The 22072-nt window shown below is 42.6% G+C and overlaps 1 long non-coding RNA gene across 3 annotated transcripts in view; it reads right to left on the bottom strand.

Annotated features, from left to right (window-relative positions):
• Positions 1-17134, bottom strand: part of LOC128311512 (uncharacterized) — a 29859-nt gene extending 12725 nt beyond the window's left edge. For 2 of the 3 annotated variants that reach the window (XR_008289962.1, XR_008289960.1), the window contains exons 1-6: positions 17009-17134; positions 13486-13560; positions 8347-8567; positions 6462-6617; positions 3128-3266; positions 1870-1976 (exon numbers count right to left, since the gene is read on the bottom strand). This is a non-coding gene — a long non-coding RNA (uncharacterized LOC128311512). The remainder of the gene's footprint in view (positions 1-1869; positions 1977-3127; positions 3267-6461; positions 6618-8346; positions 8568-13485; positions 13561-17008) is intronic. The other variant, XR_008289961.1, reaches the window with a different exon arrangement.
• Positions 17135-22072: the final 4938 nt, after the last annotated feature.

Genomic DNA, 22072 nt, shown 5'->3' with positions numbered 1-22072 from the left:
AAGGAAAGGGCCTAGTTTTAAAGGCATTTAAAATTTGCATCCCATCTTATCCGACACATTCTCGGGTGCAAAAAGTTACAATAGCCTCAAGTTCTTAAGTAAACTGTGGGGATCCTGTTCCCCAGCACGGTAGCAACACGCGACATGTTTATGTTCTGATGCCTGAAAGAAAGAGTTGCCGGTAGAACAAAGCGCTGATTTTTATTGCTTTTCGGAGTTAAATACGGTCACAGTCTTTTTTTCCCCCTCTTGAGCACGGATGCACAAACAGTGGCTAGGGAAGAATTGCGAACACATGAGCTCACTTTAGAAATACACAAATTGAAAGATTTAAAATAAAATCGGTTCCAACCTTTTTCATTCTTCAGCTTTGTCCTTTTGTGATGTGTTATTTATAGCCCGAGCTTCAGGGGGGAAAAAAAATTTCAAGTCACCTCACAGGGTAGATTAAACCACTGAAAAATGGCGACTGTGAGGCGTCTTCGATAGTGTTCGGTAAAAGAACTCATTTCACCACGATAACGTTGAGACACTGATATGCGGCAAAGCGATTCCATAGATTTATAGCTTCATCATCTGCTTTGCTGATTGCTACTCTCTCAAGGACAAATGGGCTCTGAGATACAATTGTAAATATCCAGGATAAAGCAATGTTATGTCTACTCTGAGCGGTTACGCCATCATTAGGAAAAAGTTGCTAAATAAACTTAATTGAGCATTTTAGAGGGCTGTATAAAACATTTTTTATTTCTTCCCTAGAGGACCATGCTGGAGTTTTTTGTTTGTTTGTTTGTTTGTTTGTTTCAAAACATCATCCACTCTTTCACTGGCCATCTCTCCTTCCTACATGTTAATTGCCTGAGTGGCTTGACGGGTCACTATTTTCACTGAGATGCAAAACACCACTTCCCGAAAGCCATCCCAGTTTTTTTTTTTTTCCTTCTTCTTTTTTTTTTTTTTTTTCCAATACTGGAGGAATTTGACAATGACTAAGCCCATCAGGTACGAGATGAAGGACACTCAGAGTTTAGAGAAACACAAGAAAGTTTAGAGAGAAAAATCTGTTTGGAAAACAAGACCTGATTCTGCTAAACCCTCAGGGTAGGAAAAATAGCCTCGAAATGAGAGCGAGCAATGATTAAACACTAAAACGGGTTCCTTTCAATCACCTCTTGACATTTATATGGTATCATAACACCTCTGGTAACTCTTCTCGGGTTTATGAAAACAATAATAGAGCCACTGAAATTACTCAGCGCTTTATTTGAAAAGCTACAGACAAGTCCATTGGATAGAAAGCATTTTGTTGCTGTTGTTGTTTTAGTTACTAAAGCAGAGACATTTAGCTGTAGGGATGCCTGTTAGGAAAGCAGAGCAGAGATTCCTAGCAGTAGCTACTTTTTTTTTGCAAATACAAACGACACGGCGCAGAGCCTTGTATATGCATCTTTGGTCAAGTGGGTAAGCATTGCCGCAAGATACAGTTCTAGGACTGGGATAGCTGGAGGGGGCGTGCATTAAAAATGTTGATAGATACTGGAAAATTGCTCACCAAAGAGGTCACACAGCATATCAGTATGCTCGTAATAGGGAACTGCCAGAGTTTAAGCTTTAATCTGATAGGCAAAAATGGTGGCTGGTTGCTGCTTTGTTTTGCATTTCGTAACTAACGAGTGAGCCTTGTCATTTCGTATTTCTATGGCTCTTGAAAAAAATATACCTTTTGCAAGATTTTTAGAGCATCCCGTAAAGGCAAGTTGCAAGTAACGCCAAGTGTAATACAGAATCCTCTATTTTCAGCAATTTATTCTAAGCTCGATTTAATGTGCAGTCGCTGATTAGACTGATGGGAACATTTCTGTGACTCACCTTGGCATGTCCTAGTTTGGGGTTAAAGTCCTTCCTCCCAGTTTGCAGACAGGCTTCATTTTAAAGGGCCTCTCGGAGGCAAGATGTGGATCACATCTAACAATCTCCTTTCAACCATCAGTGATGGAAAGGACAGCAATGGGAAAGAAAAAAATGATAAGTTACCTGCCGGACCTTATTTAATCCTTGTTAAAATATATTTTACTATTGAAGAAACACCAATTCGGAAAGGGTAAGCAACCTACCAAAATACTCATAACTATTTTTTTTGTTAAGACTCATAACTATCAAGTGGCAGATCCAGGGGTAAAATCTAGAAGAAAAAGAAGACAGTCGGGGAGCCCGGGTGGCTCAGTCGGTTAAGCCTCGGACTCTTGGTTTTGGCTCAGGTCATGATCTCACGGTTCATGAGTTTGAGCCCCATGTCCGGCTTTGCGCTGGCAGCACGGAGCCTGCTTGGGATTCTCTCTCTCCCTCTCCCTCTCTCTGCCCTTCCTCCACTCGCACTGTTTCTGTCTCTCTCTAAATAAATAAACTGGAAAAAAAAAAGAAGATAGAATTAAAAATATATCATCTAGAGGTTGGTTACTTAAGGTTTACTGGCTGTGTGACCTCAGGTCAGTTGCCTAACCTTCCTGTGCTTCTGTTTCCCAACATGAATATTGGGAAAATGCTAGTACTCGCCCCAGTACTCACTCACCTTATTGTTATTAAGATTAAACCAGCTGAGATATGTAAAAGGCGTGGGAGATCATCTGTGTGGCACGGGGCAAACATCATGGAGGTGTTAATCATAACATCATGAAGGGGTTAATCCTTACTATCTGGAGCCCATGCCTCCCAAAGAAACATTCCAGGGCGCTAACTTCTCCCACCCTCCGTTCTAGGACTGCGTGAACTATTTGCTACAGACAAATGTCTTCACTTACCCTCTTCGTATAAACCGTGGATCCCTCTTGCCTCTTGTTCCAAAGAACACTCCTCTCCCTTTATTTCCCAACCCTTGCTTCATTCTTTCTCTCCAACTCCAGCTTCTCTAAGGATCCCCGGAACCACACAAGGGGCCAAGGAATCATTCGACCTTTCCTACATGACCCCACCTGTTTTCCTGGTCACGCAAACGCCATGAAGGCAGAAACGCTAATACTGGCCCCTCGGCAGCAACCACAGCATCAACGTGTGGCAAACCCAGTTAACAGCCTGCTTAGAAGTCAAGCTCTTCATCAAGACCTTCTAGGGAAGCAGTACATATTCTCACTTGGGGAGGTAAAACCTGTATTGTATCAGCAGCTGGCATCAGAATTCTTGGGAATAAGGCTTCTCAGTAAAAATCATTTGCAAGGTCCTAGGAATGAAAGTGTTTGCTTTGGTTGGTTGTTTTTCTTCCTTTTGTGACTCTGAAAATGAGAGGAACAGAGGGAAAAAGTGAGATACCATCAAAGTGGCAGACTTTTGGGTACCATGGAGGGGGACGGGGTGAATGAGCAGAAACAAAAATCCTCAGTGGCAAAGTTGTGTGATTCTTTTCCCTCTCTTTTTAAAAAAATGTTCATTTATTTATTTTCGAGAGGTGGGGGGAGGGGGAAAGAGAGGGACAGAGGATCCCAAGCAGGCTCCACACTGTCAGCGCAGAGCCAAGGGTGAGGCTGGAACTCACGAGCCGTGATATCGTGACCTGGGCAGAAGTCAAGAGTCAGACACTTAACCGACTGAGCCACCCGAGTGCCCCTCCTTCTTTTTTTTTTTTTTTTTGGTAAATATTTTATTTTTAAGTATTCTCTACACCCAATGTGAGGCTCGAACTCACAAACCCGAGATCAAGAGCTACATGCTCTAACGACTGAGCCAGCCAGGTGCTCCTTTTTTACCCCTTCCTTTTAAAAAACTGAGATAATTACAGGTTCACGGGTAATTGTAAAAAATAATACAGAGAGATCCCTCGTGTACTTTGCCCAATTTTCCCCAATAACCAAGTTCGCAAAGCTCTGGTACGATATCACAACCAAGATATTGACATCGATCTTATGCAGATTTCCCCAGTGTCACTTCCACTCGTTTGTGTGTGTGTGAAAGACTTTTAAACCCGGGCATCTAACGTTCAATTTGAAAACAGTTTCCTTAATTCAATGTAAACCTTCTTACCGAGTCTCTACGGGGTTTTTTTACGTCAATAAATTTTTGTTTTGTCTGGTTGCGTAAATAAGAAATAACACAAAATACTTTTTTTCCCGGTCTGAGTCAGAACAGTGCACAAGATGGACAGCACACATGGGTGTAAGAGTCCTGAAGTGAAAGGGAACCATGAGAATGATCACACCCAAAGTTGACAGAAATCGTTAGAAGGTGTTTCAAGTTCCATATTGTATGGAGTGGAGTTCAAGTGAGTCTCATATAGATGGAAGAACCCAGTTGAAAGGAGTGTCCACCCTTGAAGGAGGTTGTTGTTTATGTCATATGGTGTAAGGAACCCCATAGGGACCCTTCTCCTAAATCCGTAACCACAAGCCATACTGCTTTAAGAGCCACTGTTATGAACTTATTCACTTATATTCCTGAAGGCATTGCTTCTTTTTTTAAAATTTTTTAAGTTTATTTATTTTGAGAGAGAGAGAGAGAGAGCGAGCGAGCACATGCATGCATGTGAATGGGGGAGGGGCAGAGAGAGAGAGAAGGGGAGAGAGAGAATTCCAAGCAGGCTCCGCACTGTCAGTGCAGAGCCCGACGTGGGGCTTGAGCTCACGAACCCTGAGATCGTGACCCAAGCCGAAATTGAGAGTGGGACGCTTAACCGACTGAGCCACTCAGGCGCCCCTGAAGGCATGTATTCTTTAATAATCCCTGTTAAATACAAATGCTTCTGGAAAGAGACGTCTGGCTGGGATGGTATAAGTGAGCTCATGTTTTAACGACCTGTGTACTCCAAGCACCAAGTTATGATTTAGAAAAGACAACAAAAGAGAAAACAAAAGGACATAGCTGGAATAAGAAATAATATGGTATCACTGAGGACCACAAATAGAATAAAAGCATAAAATAATACGTGCACCTGAAGCCCCTTCTAGGTTCTCTGTTCAGGAGAAGGCAGCTGCTCTACGGAAAAGAAACTACAAGTACTTCTGGAAAGACGTACGGCTGGATCCAGGCTTGAGCCTAAGGGCTTGGAGGGATCGCATTCCTTTCTTTATTCACTGAAATAAAAAGTGCTCTCGGGGCGCCTGGGTGGCTCAGTCGGTTAAGCGCCCGTCTTCAGCCCAGGTCACGATCTCGCAGTCCGTGAGTTCGAGCCCCGTGTCGGGCTCTGGGCTGACGGCTCGGAGCCTGGAGCCTGCTTCCGATTCTGTGTCTCCCTCTCTCTCTGCCCCTCCCCCGTTCATGCTGTGTCTCTCTCTGTCTCAAAAATAAATAAACGTTAAAAAAAAAAATTTAAAAAAAAAGTGCTCTCAACTTGACAGAGTTGAATAAAGAATTAATGAATTTGCAAATATTTCTGAAAAAAAAAATCAACCCAAGCCATGGCACGAAGGGACAGAGATTAAAAATACATGAAGGATAAATTAAAGAGATGTGGATAGAACAGGGGTTTCTAATATTTGTCTCATAAATTCCAGGAGAACGGAATGGATGGCGGGATGCCTGAAAATGTTCCAGAGCTGAAAACATAATTCCTCAAATGGAAAGCGCACTCTGGGGCGCCCGGGTGGCTCAGTCGTTTAAGCGTCCGACTTCGGCTCAGGTCATGTGTTATACCCTTTTCTCTTTCTTTCTTTCTTTCTTTCTTTCCTTTCTTTCTTTCTTTCCTTTTCTTTCTTTTTCTTTCATTTCTTTTTCTTTCTTTCTTCCTTCCTTTCTTTCTTTTCTTTCTTTCTTTCTTTCTTTCTTTCTTTCTTTCTTTCTTTCTTTCTTTTCCTTCCTTCCTTCCTTCCTTCCTTCCTTCCTTCCTTCCTTCCTCTCTGTCTCTCTCTCTCTATTTATTTATTTATTTATTTATTTATTTATTTATTTATTAATTATTTGGCTACCTGCCCAATGTGGGGCTTGAACTCCTGACTCTGAGATCAAGAGTTGGAAGCTCTACCAACTGAGCCAGCCACACGCCCCTAGGTAGAGTATTTCTTTTTTTTTTTAATGTCTATTTATTTATTTTGAGAGAGGGAGAGAGAAAGAGAGAGAGGGAGAGAGAGAGACTCCCAAGCAGGTTCCATGCTGTCAGCACACTGAGCCCAAAATGGGGATCGATCTCCTGAACCATGAGACCATGACCTGAGCCAAAATCAAGAGTCAGATGCTGAACTGATTGAACAACCCAGGTGCCCCTATAGTATTTATTTTTGTTAAGGTTTACATTTTTTTGGAAGAGAGAGACAGAGCAAGTCGGGGAGGGGCAGAGAGAGGGGGAGTCAGAGAGGATCTGAAGCAGGGCCCGACGTGGGGCTCGAACTCACACACCATGAGATCATGACCTGAGCAGGAGTCAGACGCTTAACCGACTGAGCCACCCAGGTGCCCCAGCCCCTATAGAATTTCTTAATAAAACTTATTAAATTCATAACTATTAAAATGGTTTTAAGTGCCATCCAAAGGCATTCACATACCATAGGAAGTGTTTCTATATCATTTGGAAATGTTGGATTAGATGATTTTCAAGTCCTCTTTGAGCTCTAAATATTGTTGTTTTCTGAGGTTCTTCTGTATGATCATTTTTTCTCCAAAGGCTCCAGACATTTTTCTTCTTTAAAGATGCAAAACGCCTGCATTTAAATAGCAAATATATAAGATGAGGCTTTAATGTTTGAAAAGGGAAAAAAAGCCTCTGCTTTGCTTGAACATTTTCTCTCTCTCTCATTATACATCTTCGAATATTTGCCAGGGTAAATTTCTGCTTCTTTTTCAGAAGCAGTAAAGCTTACTTTTTGCATGTTGTATCTTTTTTCTATCCTTTTACTTTCAGTTTATCTGTGTCTTTAAATTTAAAGTATATCTCTTATAGATAGCATCTAGTTGGGTCTTGTTTTTTTAATCCAGTCTGGCAAATCTCTCCCTTTTATGTGGAGTGCTTAAGTTAAATTTATATTTCAATTAATCTGTCAGCGCAGAACCTGATGCGGGGCTCGAACTCATAAACCGTGAGGTCAGGACCCGAGCGTCAATCAAGAGTCAGATACATGGGGGCACCCGGGTGGCTCAGTCGGTTAAGTGTCCGGCTTCGGCTCAGGTCACGATCTCACAGTCCAGGAGTTCGAGCCCCGCATCAGGCTCCGTGCTGACAGCTCAGTGCCTGGAGCCTGCTTCGGATTCTGTGTCTCCCTCTCTCTCTGCTCCTCCCCTGCTCATGCTCTGTCTCTCTCTGTCTCAAAAGTAAATAAAAACATTAAAAAAAAAAGAGTCAGATACTTAACTGACTGAGCCACCCAGACACCCCGCCAGATATATTTCTAGGTGAAAGCTACGTAGGCAGGATGTCATTTAATAAGCTATAGGGCAGAACGAAATTTTCACATCACATCCAACTTTCAAGAACTCAAATCCCCACAGGTACCTTTTACCTATGGTCATGCTATATTGTTCATAGACAACAGAATTTAGTTCCACTTAAACTTGCAAGCAAAGTTGCTTCTGGAGTGACTGCATGAAAGAAACCATCAGGATGGTTTAAGTTATGTTGCAGTAACAAATGCAAAATTTCAGTGACTTGAAACAAGGTTTCATTCTTGGAAACAAGGTCTCATTCTTACTGGTGCTGCATGTTCCTCAAGGGTAAGCTGGGGATCTGTTCCATGCTGTCTTTTCTTAGGACCCAGGAGGACGGAACAGTCACTCTCTGGAGCCCTGCCTGTCGTCGTCGTGGCAAAGAGAAAGAGAGTTCTAATTGATGAATTCATGAAGTGCTTAGCCAGAGTCTCTTCTGCTCGCAATTTATTAGCCAGAGCTGGTCACACAGCGCTACCCAACCAGATGGGTCCAGAAGGGTACAACTCTACCACGTGAGCTCAGAAGGCAAAGAGAATTGCAATATTTGACAAACGTCATTAATGATTATCACACGGGAATTTTTTTTTTCCAGGTTCCAGAGTCTTAGTTCCTGAAGGGCTAATGCTGCTTGGTCCTTATGTTCTCACTGGGTTGAACCTTACGAATAAATACTGCCAACGAAAGGAAAAGTATTTATGAAACAACGATAAATAAATGGCTGGGGGGCTGCTCTTAGATGTTGGGAAGGACAGGGCTAGGTGCTGAAGGTTGGCAATACTGCTTTCTGCCACTGGACTTGGAGATTCTCTGAGCTTTAGTTTTAAGACTAGATGGATGCTCCTCGCAGAGAAAGCAGGAAGTAAGGAAGCAGGGCAGATAACCCTCATTAATTGGGTGATGGTACAACGATAGGTGCTCTTGTAGGTGTTTGAAATTCAGTATTACAGGAAGCGTCCCCTACAGTTCCCTGGGGGAAAGGCAGAAGATAAAACTAGGTGATAGACAAACCTGTGCAGAATGAGAAACGAAGACCTCGCTTTTCTCTTTGTCACGTGCTCTCCATTCCACTTGCATTGGTTGCGATTATATTTTAACGCACCGTGGAATATTGAGCAGATAATGGCAGACAGATGGCCCACGGGCCGGTGAAAAGGTGCTTATCGTCACTCATCATCGGGAAATGCACATGAAAACCACAGTGAGATGTCGTCTCGCACCTGTCAGAGCGGCTGATATCAAAAAGATAAGAACCAACAAGTGTTGGTGAGGATGTGGAGACAATGGAACCCTCATGCACTGTTGACGGGAACGTAAACTGGTGCGGCCACTGTGGGAAACAGTATGGCGATGCCTCAAAAAATTAAAAATAGAAATACCACATGAGCCGGTAATTCCGCTACTCAGTTACGTACCCAAAGACAATAAAAATATTAATGCAAAAAGAAACACACCCCCCCCCCGCGTATTTATTGCAGCATTATTTACAATAGCCAAGATATGGAAGAACCCACATGTCCATCGATAGATGAATGGATAAAGAGATTGTGGTATCTATCTATATCTGTATCTATATCTATATCTATATCATCTCTGTATCTATATCTATATCTATTCTATCCACCCATCCATTACTCAGCCATAATAAAAGAATGTGATCTTGTCATTTGTGATAACATGGATGGACCTAGAGGGTATTATGCTAAGTGAAATAAGTTAGAGAAAGACAAATGCCATGTGATTTCACTTCTATTTGGAAGAGCTATTTTGCCATTATTAGCCAAAGCAAACCCATGGAATCTTCCAGGAAGACTGAATTATGTGGGTGATGTCCTGTCAGGACATCTGATAACAAGGGACCTGTCAAGCAAGGCACCAACTTTTCTATATTAGAATACATTGTTCTTCCACAAGTGAAATGCTGAAAGGAAGGCTAGGTGGGCGCCGTGTCCTTTAGTCAGAGCCAATAAAATTAAAAGAAGTCTGTGGCTAGAGTATCCTAAAGTCATGGTCTAGGTCAGTCCTAATCAAAGTGCGGTCTGAGGGCCAATACTAGTCAACAGATCAGTGCCATTCTATGAACTCTTTACTGGTCAATCTAGAGATTTGGAGTGTTGTGCCAGAACATAAATCAACGTACTCCTTCCAACATCAAGAAAGTCCTGCTGCAGGGGCGCCTGGGTGGTTCAGTCAGTTGAGCATCCGGCATCGGTTCAGCTCATGATCTCGAGGTTCGTGAGTTCAAGCCCCACATTGGGCTCGCTGCCTCAGCGTGGAGCCCGCTTTGGATCCTCTGTCCCCCTCTCTTTCTGCTCCTTCCCCACTCGTGTTCTGTCTCAAAAATAAATAAACTCAAACAAAAAAAAAAGTCTTGCTGCAAATATATGCATATCTATAGTGTGTGCATGTGTGTATACATACCCATGTGTGTATATATATTCTTTTATGTAGATCATATATATCTTTTTATATATATAGCTCTGTGGCAATACAAATGCATTATTTTAAACTGTCTGAGAAATATGAACCAAGAATAGTTTAAGAACTGTGTAGAAGCGGTAATGCTCCCTTTCTGACATCAGGAACGTCTTGAGAGACCAGATATAGCCATGGAGATTTTAGACTTCACGTAATGGAGTTCTACCAATACACTGGTGCTTTTTTTCTTTTTTTTTCTTTAACTCCTTCTGTTGACATTTCCATTGATGGTTTCCTTCTCAGCTCTTCCCAAATACCATGTATTGTTCTTAAATATCTTGTCAAAAAGGGCTATCTTGATGAAACCAATTGACTTAAGAGCGTAATAAGAAAATACTGTCAAACATTGTTGACAGCTTACCATGCGCCTGGCACTCTTCCCAAGTGCTTCACAGTATCTGAGGCACTCAATCCTAACAACTGTCCTATGAAATAAGTGCTAGTATCCCCATTTTACAATGAGAATCAAAGTTTATTTTTATTTATTTTCTTAATGTTTATTTATATTTGAGAGAGAGAGACAGAGAGACAGAGCACGAGCAGGGGAGAGGCAGAGAGAGAGGGAGACACAGAATCCGAAGCGGGCTCCAGGCTCTGAGCAGAGTCCGACGTGGGGCTCGAACCCACAAACTGGGAGATCATGACCTGAGCCGAAGTCCGACGCTCAACCGACTCAGCCACCCAGGCGCCCCGAGAACCCAAGTTTAAACAATTTGTCCTAAATCACTCATCACCAAGGAGACAGAATAAGGCACCCAACTGATGCCTTTTAACTCTTGAGTCAACATTCCTAACACCCATGGTGTATTTCCTTTCTAAGGGAAGACAGAGGCAACATATATTTCGTGAAAAGGGTCTGGGACTAAGAATCAAAAGACCTTGATTTTCATCCCAGTCCTGCCACTGGCCAGCCACGTAACCACGGGCAAATTCTTTTCCTGTTTGGGCTTCGATTTCCTAACCTAGAAAAACGAGCAGGGTGGACTGGATGTTTTCTCAGACCCCTTTCAGTTTTAAGGTTTTAGGAGTCTAGAAGCCTAGATTTCTTACTAGAAGCGGAGGCTTATGAATGTATCTTTTATAGAGAATTTCTGGTTCAAATAGAATTCTTTGGTTCTAATTCAGCGAGGCAGGATTGCTCTGGGCTCTCTGCCTGGATGTAGAAGTAGCCTTACAATACAGAATTGGATGTTAGCATGAGGGTCGTTGAAATGGGATCCCATCCCTTTGCTCTCCGCTAAAGACAGGAGGTAACAATTACACACAAGGAATAAGCATGACATTTAATATTTTGCTTTTTCTCATTGCTCTCCATTAGGAATAAGGCTACCCTACCTTGTGGCTTGACTTGGCTTCATAAGGAATAACGTTTTCTTCATGTCTAAGGTCTTGTCAGTCTGGGAATGTTGAAATATTTAGGTATTTTGTTTCTGACATACGGCAAATTTTGCCAAGTATCATAGCTCCAAAGTGCACCGTTTCTGGTACTAAGCCACCGTGAACAAAGAATACAGTGTTTAACATAGTCTTCTCCTGCTCAGTGAGATGGTGAGATTTGTAATGAATGGTGGGTATTAATGCTTACAGATTTAGATCCATTTGTCCGACAAATAATCAATTTGGAAAGAAAAACATTTCTGGTCTCCAGTTGGAAGAAAAAACAAACTAAATATAAGTAAGCAGCTATGTTCCCTCAAATATGTACTTAAGGACACAATGACGGCTCTGTGCTGCTGTCGGCCGAGAAGTAAATGGCAGGAGAGCAGTTTTTAAAAATATCAGCGAGCTTCTAAATGTCAGATCTATCACTTTCGTTCTCATTTTGCTTTGCCTCTTGAGTGATGTCAGATTTAAGTCTGCAGTGGTCATCTCTGGCATCATCCCCAAGTGTCAGGTACTTTTGTCCCGTTTTGTTCTTTAGCTGATGGTTAGTTTAGTTGGGCAGAAGGGGGCTTTTCTAAGGTTTTTATCTACACCGCTAAAGGTCACGAGGCTGGGAGTCAGCTAAGCCAGGAGGAAAGCTGGGCCAGGATCCCAGTGGAAAAGTGAAAGACCCAATTCTCACTGGTTTGACTTTTTAGTAACTATGACTGTTCTGTGTGTCCAGGGAGATGAGGGGGCAACACTTAGGCTATTCAGATCCCAAGACCATAAATATGGATGATCATCGTTACCGGGATGGGTTCAAATGATATTTACCACCGTCGATATCCTGCTCCAGAAGGACGGTAGCCTTCGTCTCAGAAATAAGTGGTCATTTAAAGCAGCCCTTTCAAATTTGTTCCAGGGCAGCTAGTGCTGGAAAGTTTAAGACTGAAGTTTGCTAGTAGCCTCACTTAAAAAACATTTTTTTTGATGTTTATTTTATTTATGTTGAGAGAGAGACAGAGACAGAGAGCAGGGGAGGGGCAGAGAGAGAGGGGGAGAAAGAGGATCTTGAGCAGGGTCCGTGCTGACGGTGCAGAGTGCGATGCGGGGCTCAAACTCAGGAACTGGGAGATCGTGACCTGAGCTGAAATCAAGAAGGACACTTAGGGGTGCTTGGGAGGCTCAGTCGGTTAGGCGTCCGACTTCCGCTCAGGTCATGATCTCGCGGTCCGTGAGTTTGAGCCCCGTGTCGGGCTCTGTGCTGACCGCTCAGAGCCTGGAGCCTGTTTCAGATTCTGTCTCCCTCTCTCTCTGACCCTCCCCCATTCATGCTCTGTCTCTCTCTGTCTCCGAAATAAATAAACATTAAAAAAAATTAAAAAAAAAAAAGAAGGACGCTTAACCGACTGAGCCACCAGGTGTCCCTCTAGTAGCCTAACTTTTAATAGAAAGTAATTTATGGTCATTTTCTTTTGTGCATAATGCAAGGGAAAGGATCTGAGTTATAATTCTCACCTGCTGGTATCTGTATGACTTTGAGGAAATATCTTAAATTATGTTGGCCTCAGTTTCTGCTTCCATAAAATAAGGTATTTATTGGACCAGATGATTCACTTTCTCTAGCTGAAAACGAGTTATGATTTTAAGGCATTAGGATATAAAGATTCAGTCCTCTTAATAACATACCCTAGTTTCCCCTCAAACCCCTGTCCTATGGTCTTCTCAAATCCTTTATAAACTCAAAAAGAGCCAAGATTAATAGAATGATACATTCTATTTCCATGATGCTTGACCCAAGGGAATGTGGCAACGCTTACATTAGGTTCCATGAAAGAATTCTGCATCCCTAAAATTACCTAAATGATTAGCAGATACCATTTATCAGTCAACTCCTATATGTGGGGCACTTTACTAGCATTTTATTCATACAGCAAAACCTTGGTTTGCGAGCATAATCCGTTCCGGAAACATGCCCCTAATCCAAAGCACTTGTGTACCCAGGTGAATTTCCCCACAAGAGATAATGGAAACTCAGATGATTCGTCCCACAACCCCCAAATATTCATATAAAAATGACTGCAATACTGTAATAGAATACAACGTAATAACGAAAATACAAAATATAAAGAAAAATAAATGAACCTGCACTTAACCTTTGAAAACCTTCGTGGCCGGCGTGAGGGAGGCAAGAGGGAGGAGGGTTATTGTGCAGGATGACGTTCACTATCACTAAGGGAATCACTGCTATCTAGTGGCTCAATGGAATCTTTTTGTGTGTGTGTGCACCTTTGACAAGGAACCTACCCGATGACACTTGCTTTTGCCCCCTTTTGAGGATTTCTCGGAAATGTGACATTGCACCGATGATCATCCACAATCCTGCAGCAAGAGAGAGAGAGAGAGAGAGAAGCACCGATGGCTCAGTTGTGATCACGTGACATGCAGCGTCACAAATAGCTCATGTTGCAAGACATCACTCGTCTATCGAGTTAAAATTTATTAGAAATGTTTGCTCGTCTTGTGGAACCCTCGTGGAGCAAGTTCTTCGCAATCCAAGGTTTGATCGTATTATCTAATTTACTTCTTATGATAACCCGTTGGGATAAAGGAAGGCAACCAGGAAATAGCACTCTTCTCCCTGCTCAATTGTGATCTAATTGAGAACTAAGGGCATAGAGGTCAGCACGCGGAGAACAAACTTTTACCTTTAATAATGAAACAATCAGAAATAAATCAGAAAATGTGGCTCGTGGCTGTGGCCAAATAGGAACTGAACAGACTCAACACCCAATGCCAAGCGTATGGAGAAGTGTCCCCAGTCTCAGGCATCCCTGGGTCACCGCAGGCTTTTCCCGCCACTTGTTGGCACGGAGGAGCAGAGCAGAACGCATGCCCCTTGTAGCCAACCTATCTCCCCAGACAAAGGGCAAGAGAATAAATTGGGCCACAAACACCTGGCTCTTCGTCCACACGTACCAATTAGGAAACTCACTGCACCTCCATGAAAAATAACTGGGTGTGGGGCACGAAACCGGGAATGGCAACGGACCTTTACGCCAGCGTAAAGAGACTTTGGAAGTGGGGGGAAAGCAAGTAATCCTTAAGGAAACTGAGGTTCAGAGAAAGTAAGTATTTTGTCAAAGATCACACAACGGGTAAGAGGAAGGGTGAGAATTCAATCTCAGTTCTGTCTGACTCCAGAACCCATACTCATACCCCCATATCTTTCCCTACATTGTTACCCTATGGTTTTCAGGTTAGCGATGTTTTACCACTGGCTGGAGACATACCCAACAGTTCTTCCATTCAAGAATCCCCTCTCACCGCACACAAACCATCAGAGTGGTAACATTGTGGGATTATCACCCAAGACAGATTGGCTTGATTTTCAAAATGACTGATAAGAAGTGGCCTTCCTTGTGTTAGAAACCTAGGAACTTGTTAAGGGGCGTCTGGGTGGCTCAGTTGGTCAGGCGACCGACTTTGGCTCAGGTCATGATCTCACGAGTGGTGGGTTCAAGCCTTGCATCGGGCTCTGGGCGGACAGCTCGGAGCCTGGAGCCTGCTTCCGATTCTGTGTCTCCCTCTCTCGCTGCCCCTCCCTGTTTGCACTCTGTCTCTCTCTCTCCCTCTCAAAAATAAATAAACATTAAAAAAAATGGAAGAAAAAAGAAGCCTAGGAACATGTTGGCTGTTATGTTTCTCTTTTTTTGTAGATTAAAACAATGACAGGAATATGAAATACTCTGTGATCTGCCATTTTGATCCCGCTGATCCTATAGTTTCCTAGACTAGACCGTGTAAACAGTGAAACGGAATGTTTCTAATGAAATATTCATTAAAATTTTTTTTAATTTAATTTTTTAATTTACATCTATGTTAGTTAGCATATAGTGCAACAATGATTTCAGGAGTAGATTCCTTAATGCCCCTTACCCATTTGGCCCATGCCCCCTCCCACGACCCCTCCAGTAACCCTCTGTTTGTTCTTCATATTTCAGAGTCTCTTCTGTTTTGTCCCCCTCCCTGTTTTTATATTATTTTTGTTTCCCTTCCCTTATGTTCATCTGTTTTGTCTCTTAAAGTCCTCATACGAGTGAAGTCATATGACATTTGTCTTTCTCTGACTAATTCCACTTAGCATAATCCCCTCCAGTTCCATCCACTTGGTTGCAAATGGCAAAATTTCATTCTTTTTGATTGCCGAGTCATACTCCATTGTATATATATACCACATCTGCTTTATCTCTAATGGAATATTCTTTTAAGGCAAGACAATGTCTGATAGTGTTTTCCAAGTTTATAGATTCTAGTCATGTGCCACGACGCTTTTATTAACAAATCTTCAGAGCTCAAATTTCATTGTAAAAAAAAAAAAATTACCCTAGGATCAGAAGGACTGGTATAAATTCCAGTATCTCTGGTAAAGAGTTAGAGGTGATAATAAGAGGAAGGAATAAGTTCATAATCTGAACCCAGCAGAACAGAGGACAGAGTGAGAAGAATAGTGATCGTGTCTCAGTAGGGATTGATTGGCATATCATTCAAGAGGGACGGAATCCCCGGGATAGACCTGTGAGCAACAAGAGACAGGAAGCAGCACCACCATGGTAATATGGAGCTAAAATGCTGTATCCTAGGTCTCTTAAATATTGTTTCCTCTGCCAGCGAAGTTTCTGACGACAAAATCTATCATTGGATTAAGACAGGTCTAGCTACTTTGAGGAGACACTTGGCCTTGGGATGCTGCCCACCTTCCAAATATGCATCACGTGGAAAATACAAAAAGGGTACCAAATCATCGAGGAAAAGTGATGGTGCGTACATTCTGTCTTTCCTGATAAATGGTATGAAAAAGTTTGAACGTGCTGAAATTATCTGAAGGTAGATTTGTTTTTAAATCTTCAAAAGATACACAGGGAGTTCTGGAAGACACCATAGTGAAAATGTCCATGAAATGCATCACTAAATCATGTAAAATGCAGTAGGGAAGTCACGAATTCACAGGTTGCATTTTATTCTCCGCTACAGAAAGCGACTCCTCATTACTGACCAGAACGGGGAAGTCATTGAGGATTTCATTCCTCTCAATAGGTTATTTATTTATTTTCTTTTTTGAGTTTTTTAAAATGTTTATTTATTTTGAGAGAGAGAGAGAGAGAGAGAGCGCATCCCAAGCAGGCTCTGCACTGTCAGCGTAGAGCCCGATGTGGGGCTCAATCTCACAAACCTTGAGATTGTGACCGGAGCCAAGATCAAGAGTCAGACGCTTAACCGGCTGAGCCACCTGGGCGCCCCTTATTTTCTTCCCGATGGTGACAAGAGCTAGTATGAAAAGGGTGGGAGTGGGGCACAGCATCATTACCAAGTACCCGTACGCTGTTTCAAAGAAAGACATTATATTATTTGTGCAAATTAGAAGTAATAGATAAGAAGACATCAGACAAGAAGAAGCTGATTCTCCAGCCAAACTATCCAAATTTAAATCTAAATCCTGGCCTATTAAAGATGTCTATGAGGAAATATCATTCACCCATATTAAAAGCTTTTTCAAGATTAAAACGGATGCTGGCGATTTAGGCATATAATATTTCCACGGTATTTACCCTCTGGGAATCTACATGATCATCACGTAAAGGAACGGCAAGAATGTCTTTTTGTCTGTTTCCGTTGCTTGGGTTTTGTCAGAAAAGACGCTTAATAAAAGGCTGTGAGCCAGAGCTGAATTTCCAACTGGAACACTATAGCTCTGTATTAGGTAGCTTGGGCCACCATCACAGAATACCACAGATTACATGGCCTGAGCAACAGAAACTTATTTTCTCACCGTTCTAGAGACTAGAAGGCCAAGATCAAGACTCCAGCCGGGCTGGTTGCTGGTGAGAACTCACTTCTTGGCTTCTATTCAGCTGCCTTCTTGCTGTGTCCTCACGTGGCCTTTTTTTTTTTTTTTCCTGTGCATGTGGGGAGAGAGAGAGAGAGAGAAAGAGATTGACCTCTGGTGTCTCTTCCTATAAGGACACTAATCCTATCAGAGTAGGGCCTCACCTTGATGACCGTATTTAACCTTAATTATTACCTTCTTACAGGCCTTATCCCCAAACACGGTCACATTGCAGGTTAGAGCTTCGACACAGGAATTGGGGGAGGGCACAGTTCAGTTCATAACCAGTGTTGATACGTGTTACAAAAGACAGAGGTGAACATTATGCTATCACGGCGTACCTATGCATGGGATACCTTAGTCTAGGGGATCAGGAAAGCTTTCCCTGAGGAAGTCAATGAAGCTGAGCTTAAAGCATCAGTAATAGGGGCGCCTGGGTGGCTCAGTCGGTTGAGCACCTGACTTTGACTTGGGACATGGTCTCGCAATTTGTGAGTTCGAGCCCCACGTTGCTCGTAGCTCGTGGCTGTCGGCGCGAAGTTGGCTTTGGATCCTCTGTCCCTGTCTCTCCCTGCCTCTCCTCCACTTGTGCACACACACTCTCTCTCTCTCTCAAAAATAAATAAACATTTAAAAAAAAAAAGTGCATCGGGAACAGCCTGGCCAAGAACAAGGACAGAGTAGCTAAAGAAACAGCAACCACGCATTATGTAGGTTACAAAATATGGCACGTTGAGTAAAATAACAGCTGGGGCCGGAGCAGAGAAAAGAAAGACCAGAATGATATGAGGCTGAAGAAGTAGACAGAAGACAGGTTACCTTATGAGTCTCATGAGGGGGTGTCACTGCTACTGTAAGGGGAAGGGGAAGCCATTGTAGGGTTTTAAATAGCGGTCAGGTTTTCTTTTTAGAAAGAGGACTCTTATTACAGTGTGTGAATATGAGTGTGTGTGCCAGTGTCTGTATATTCTTATTTTACACGTGGTTTTAGAGGACCTTGGAGCATGGTCACATATTGTCAAGAATACCCACTTTCGACATTCAACAATGCTTCCACTATGCCGCTCCGTGAAATGGGTACCGTTGCCCTTCCCTTCCATGGGGGAAAATATACAAATGAAAGTGCAGGGAGGCGGTGCGCTTGGCTTAGTAACCCTTTTCACTTCCCCTCCTTCAAAGATAATATATTTAATATTTACAATAGTCATTGATATTTATTGACTGCATACGATACGTCGAACATTGTGATACGTGTTTCATACGGGTTATTTTATTTAATCCTCACAACGATCCCATGATAAAGGTACTATTATTTTTTTGCCTTACAGATTAGGAAAGTATGGCTTTGAAAGAGGTTCCATAACTTGCCACAGAGAGCAGACCTGGCAAGTGAGAGAGCTGTGATTCCATCGCTTAATGCTGCAGCCCACGTTGTTCGCAAGCAGGCTGCCTTGCGTGCCAGTGATGTGTGCCCAGGTTCAGTCTTAGAAGCAGTGCACAGTGAGGGGATACAAAAGAGAGAATCATCCCCTTCCTCCCTGCTTACATCACAGCATTCACTTTTACTGCCTCTGCCTTCAAGAGCTTCAACAGATGGTGGAAATGCCTGAGCGTTATCAACTCGAGAAAGGGCGTCCAATTTATTCATCACCCCATGGACACAATGCACAAACCCAAAGGAGATGATCCCTAAACTTCACAGAAGGGAAGGGCATAGGGGACAGTGATGGACTTTTCCATCCAGTGTCTATGACGGAACCTAGTTTTTCACCTCACCGACCAGGCCATCCGATCCCACGTGTCAACCGCAGAATGGTTAAAAGAAAATACCAGGAAATTGGGAGAGTGGTTTTGCAATGCTTCTTTCCGAGTTCAAGTGCAGATTGAATCTTCTCATTTCCTTAATGGGCATAAATGCTAGTCTGGCAAATTATTAGCAGTCTGGATTGGATTCAAAAATTTGGTTGTATATTTCATGAAGCTCATATTTACTGGAGCACAAGGCAACCTACAGTAACAAGCATCAAAAGTCTATTTTACTGCCCATATTATGAGCAGACAGAGCTTGGACATTTAAAAACGCCAAGCCTTTTGATTAAGAGCCTGATTATAGTCAGATCGGGATGGAGAATAATGGCCTTATACAAAGGTTCTCTGAATTTTAAAATACCACTGGACCTTTACTTGACTTTCTGAAATAAAGATATTGGAGTTTTATAAAACGTGGAATTTGACAAACAAAAACAAACCCCGACCTCCCTAAAATGAACACAGAGAGGAAAGGGCTTGTTTTCGGCAGATCAAGGACAGACTTGGCCCCGACGTTGCCAAATCAATGAGTTATTATCGTTATCACACAACAGGGAATAAGCTCTGGGAAGTAATGGCTTATAAAGTTAGTATGGGCTGAAAAGAGTTATGTGCCTAGGTTCAGAATGTGTTTTTGGTTAGTGAGATATTAAAGAAAATCAAGATGATTCGGGGGACATGATGGACTCCAGCACAACAAAAGACCAAATGCTGAAAGTCAGAGCCCATGCTCTTAGGAATCAGGTCCTTCTTCAGTTTTGTTTTGTTTTCTTTTTTTTTAATGTTTATTTATTTTTTGAGAGAGAGACAGAGACAGAGCGCGAGCAGAGGAGGGACGGAGGGAGAGGGAGACACAGAACCCAAAGCAGGCTCCAGGCTCTGAGCTGTCCGCCCAGAGCCCGACGCGGGGCTCGAACTCACGAACTGCAAGTTGATGACCTGAGCCAAAGTCGGAGGCCCAACTGAGCTATCCGGGCACCCCATGGAATCAGGTCCTTCTCATTCCACAGAATGACAATGGTTAGGCCTGGGGCCTTGGGACCCAAGTCCCCAGAGAATTAACGTTCCCTTAGGATCCCCCCAATCTTCTCAAGAATGTATTTCAGTAAGAGGCTAATGAAAGAGAGCAAACCTGTTCAAAAAACCTAGCGAGGGTCCTTCAAATACACAAGCACTAAGAAGGCAGATCTGAAATGTTGCCATCTAAAAAGCATTATGATACGGTACTGCGTAGGTTTTGAAGTCTAAAAAAATTAGGCAAGGAGCGCTGGGTGGTCCAGTCAGTTAAGCATCCGACTCTTGATTTCGGCTCAGGTCATGATCTCGCGGTTCGTGAGTTCCAGCCCTGCGTCCGGCTCTACACTGACTACGCAGAGCCTGCTTGGGATTGTCTCTCTCCTTCTCTCTCTGCCCCTCGCTTGCTCTCTCTCTCTCTCTCTCTCTCTCAAATAAATAAACATTAAAAAATTTTTTTTTTAATTAGGCTGAATCCAGTTGTGCAACTTACATAGTTGCATGATCTTGCCTAAGTTAGTTTTTCATTATGGTCTCAGTTTTGTCATCTGCAAAATAGGCCAAAATATCACCAGCCCCCTCGGGCCGTTGTGAGGATTAAGTAAAGTGTGTGAAGAGTTAGGCATATTTTTGAAGGCACTTGATTTTTGAAGGCATAGGCTCAAATGTTAGAGCAACAATGAACAATTGTTAACCATCTCTTTGGATTTTCTACAATCAGCAATCTTTTTGGATCCCTTTAATCACAGATTTCTAGATGCTTTCCTGCATTCTGCCTTCAACTTTAGTTCCTAATTCTGATGGCACGTGTGTCTGACACTACCTGGGGTTCCGGGACTCTTACATATTGCCTCCCTTCCAAATGGATTCGAAGTGGCTTAAATGGAACTATAACATGCCTTTGTCTTTTCCCTGGCGCCCGGCATCTGACGACCCATGCTTCTGAGAGGCAGTCTTGTACGGTGATGAAGAGGTGGGCTAGGTTGCCTGTGATCTAATGTCAACTTTCCCCAAACTTCCTAGCTATGTGACAGTTACCGCTCTCACGGTGTTGTGGGGGTTAAGTGGGCCAACGTACGTCAAATATCTGGCACATAACAAGCACGGAATAAAGGCTAGCTATTATTATTTTGCTTCTGCTTAACAATTCATGACCCAGACCCACTACCAAACGGCTGCACAGTCTTCTGTTGGCAACACTGAGGCGTCAGGTCAGGTGCAGTACATGAAACATACATGAAATCTAGCATGGCGATAGTCCCAAACCGCAAGCACCAGATTCCTCCGTAAAACCGTATGTGCAACCATCTTTTCTCAAAGAGCTGCAATTAAAGAGAAAAAAAAAAAAGATAATGGAGGTATAGATTTCAAATTATTTAAATGTTAAAAAGGGGGTCCTGATATATATACAATTCTTGTGTTCCATCAGCTTGTGAAAACAGATAATGCTGAACGATTATAGCTCTAAATAACATCTCGATTTCTGCATCACCATCCCGTGTTCCTCAAAACTACAGCTCATGAAATAATGGGAAATACATTCACAGTTGATTATATTAAACATAACTGCAGCGTACTTCTATTTTTCTTTTTAAAGGAGATTGTTAATATCGCCTCTTTTCTGAAATGTTTACATCTGTCATTAATCACATCCAAGCTTCCAAGACAACAGAGGACCAAATAAAACCGGAAGTTACAGGGGCGCCTGAATGGCTCAGCTGGTTAAGCGTCGGACCTCAGCTCAGGTCACGGTCTCACGGTTCGTAAGTTTGAGCCCCACGTTGGGATCTGCGCTGACCGCTCACAGCCCGGAGCCTGCTTCGGATTCTGTGTCTCCTTCTCTCTCTGCCCCCTCTCCTGCTCACGTTCCGTCTCGCTCACTCCCTCTCTCCAAATTAAACATTAAAAAACAAAATCTTTAAACCTGGTTGTTACAAACGTTCTAAGTTATCAGAAATACGAATCTTAGTAAATTAAGACCACAGTTAACCACACTGAAAAATCAACGAGATAAATCTTAATTCTAATTGAAATCATTTCAATAAACGCTTTAAAATACTTTTTTTTTTTTTTTTTTAGGGTTTGGGGAGAAAAAGTAACTCTTGAAAGCTTAGATTTAGTATGTCCTTTCAGCATCTGCAAAGCATAAAATCTCTATAAAGGAGTTTAAACGTACTCAGCCGC

Source organism: Acinonyx jubatus, chromosome X (assembly GCF_027475565.1).
Source record: "Acinonyx jubatus isolate Ajub_Pintada_27869175 chromosome X, VMU_Ajub_asm_v1.0, whole genome shotgun sequence".
Lineage (NCBI taxonomy): Eukaryota > Metazoa > Chordata > Mammalia > Carnivora > Felidae > Acinonyx > Acinonyx jubatus.
Note: the sequence above shows the minus strand (reverse complement) of the source record. Positions and strands in the feature narration are given on the sequence as shown.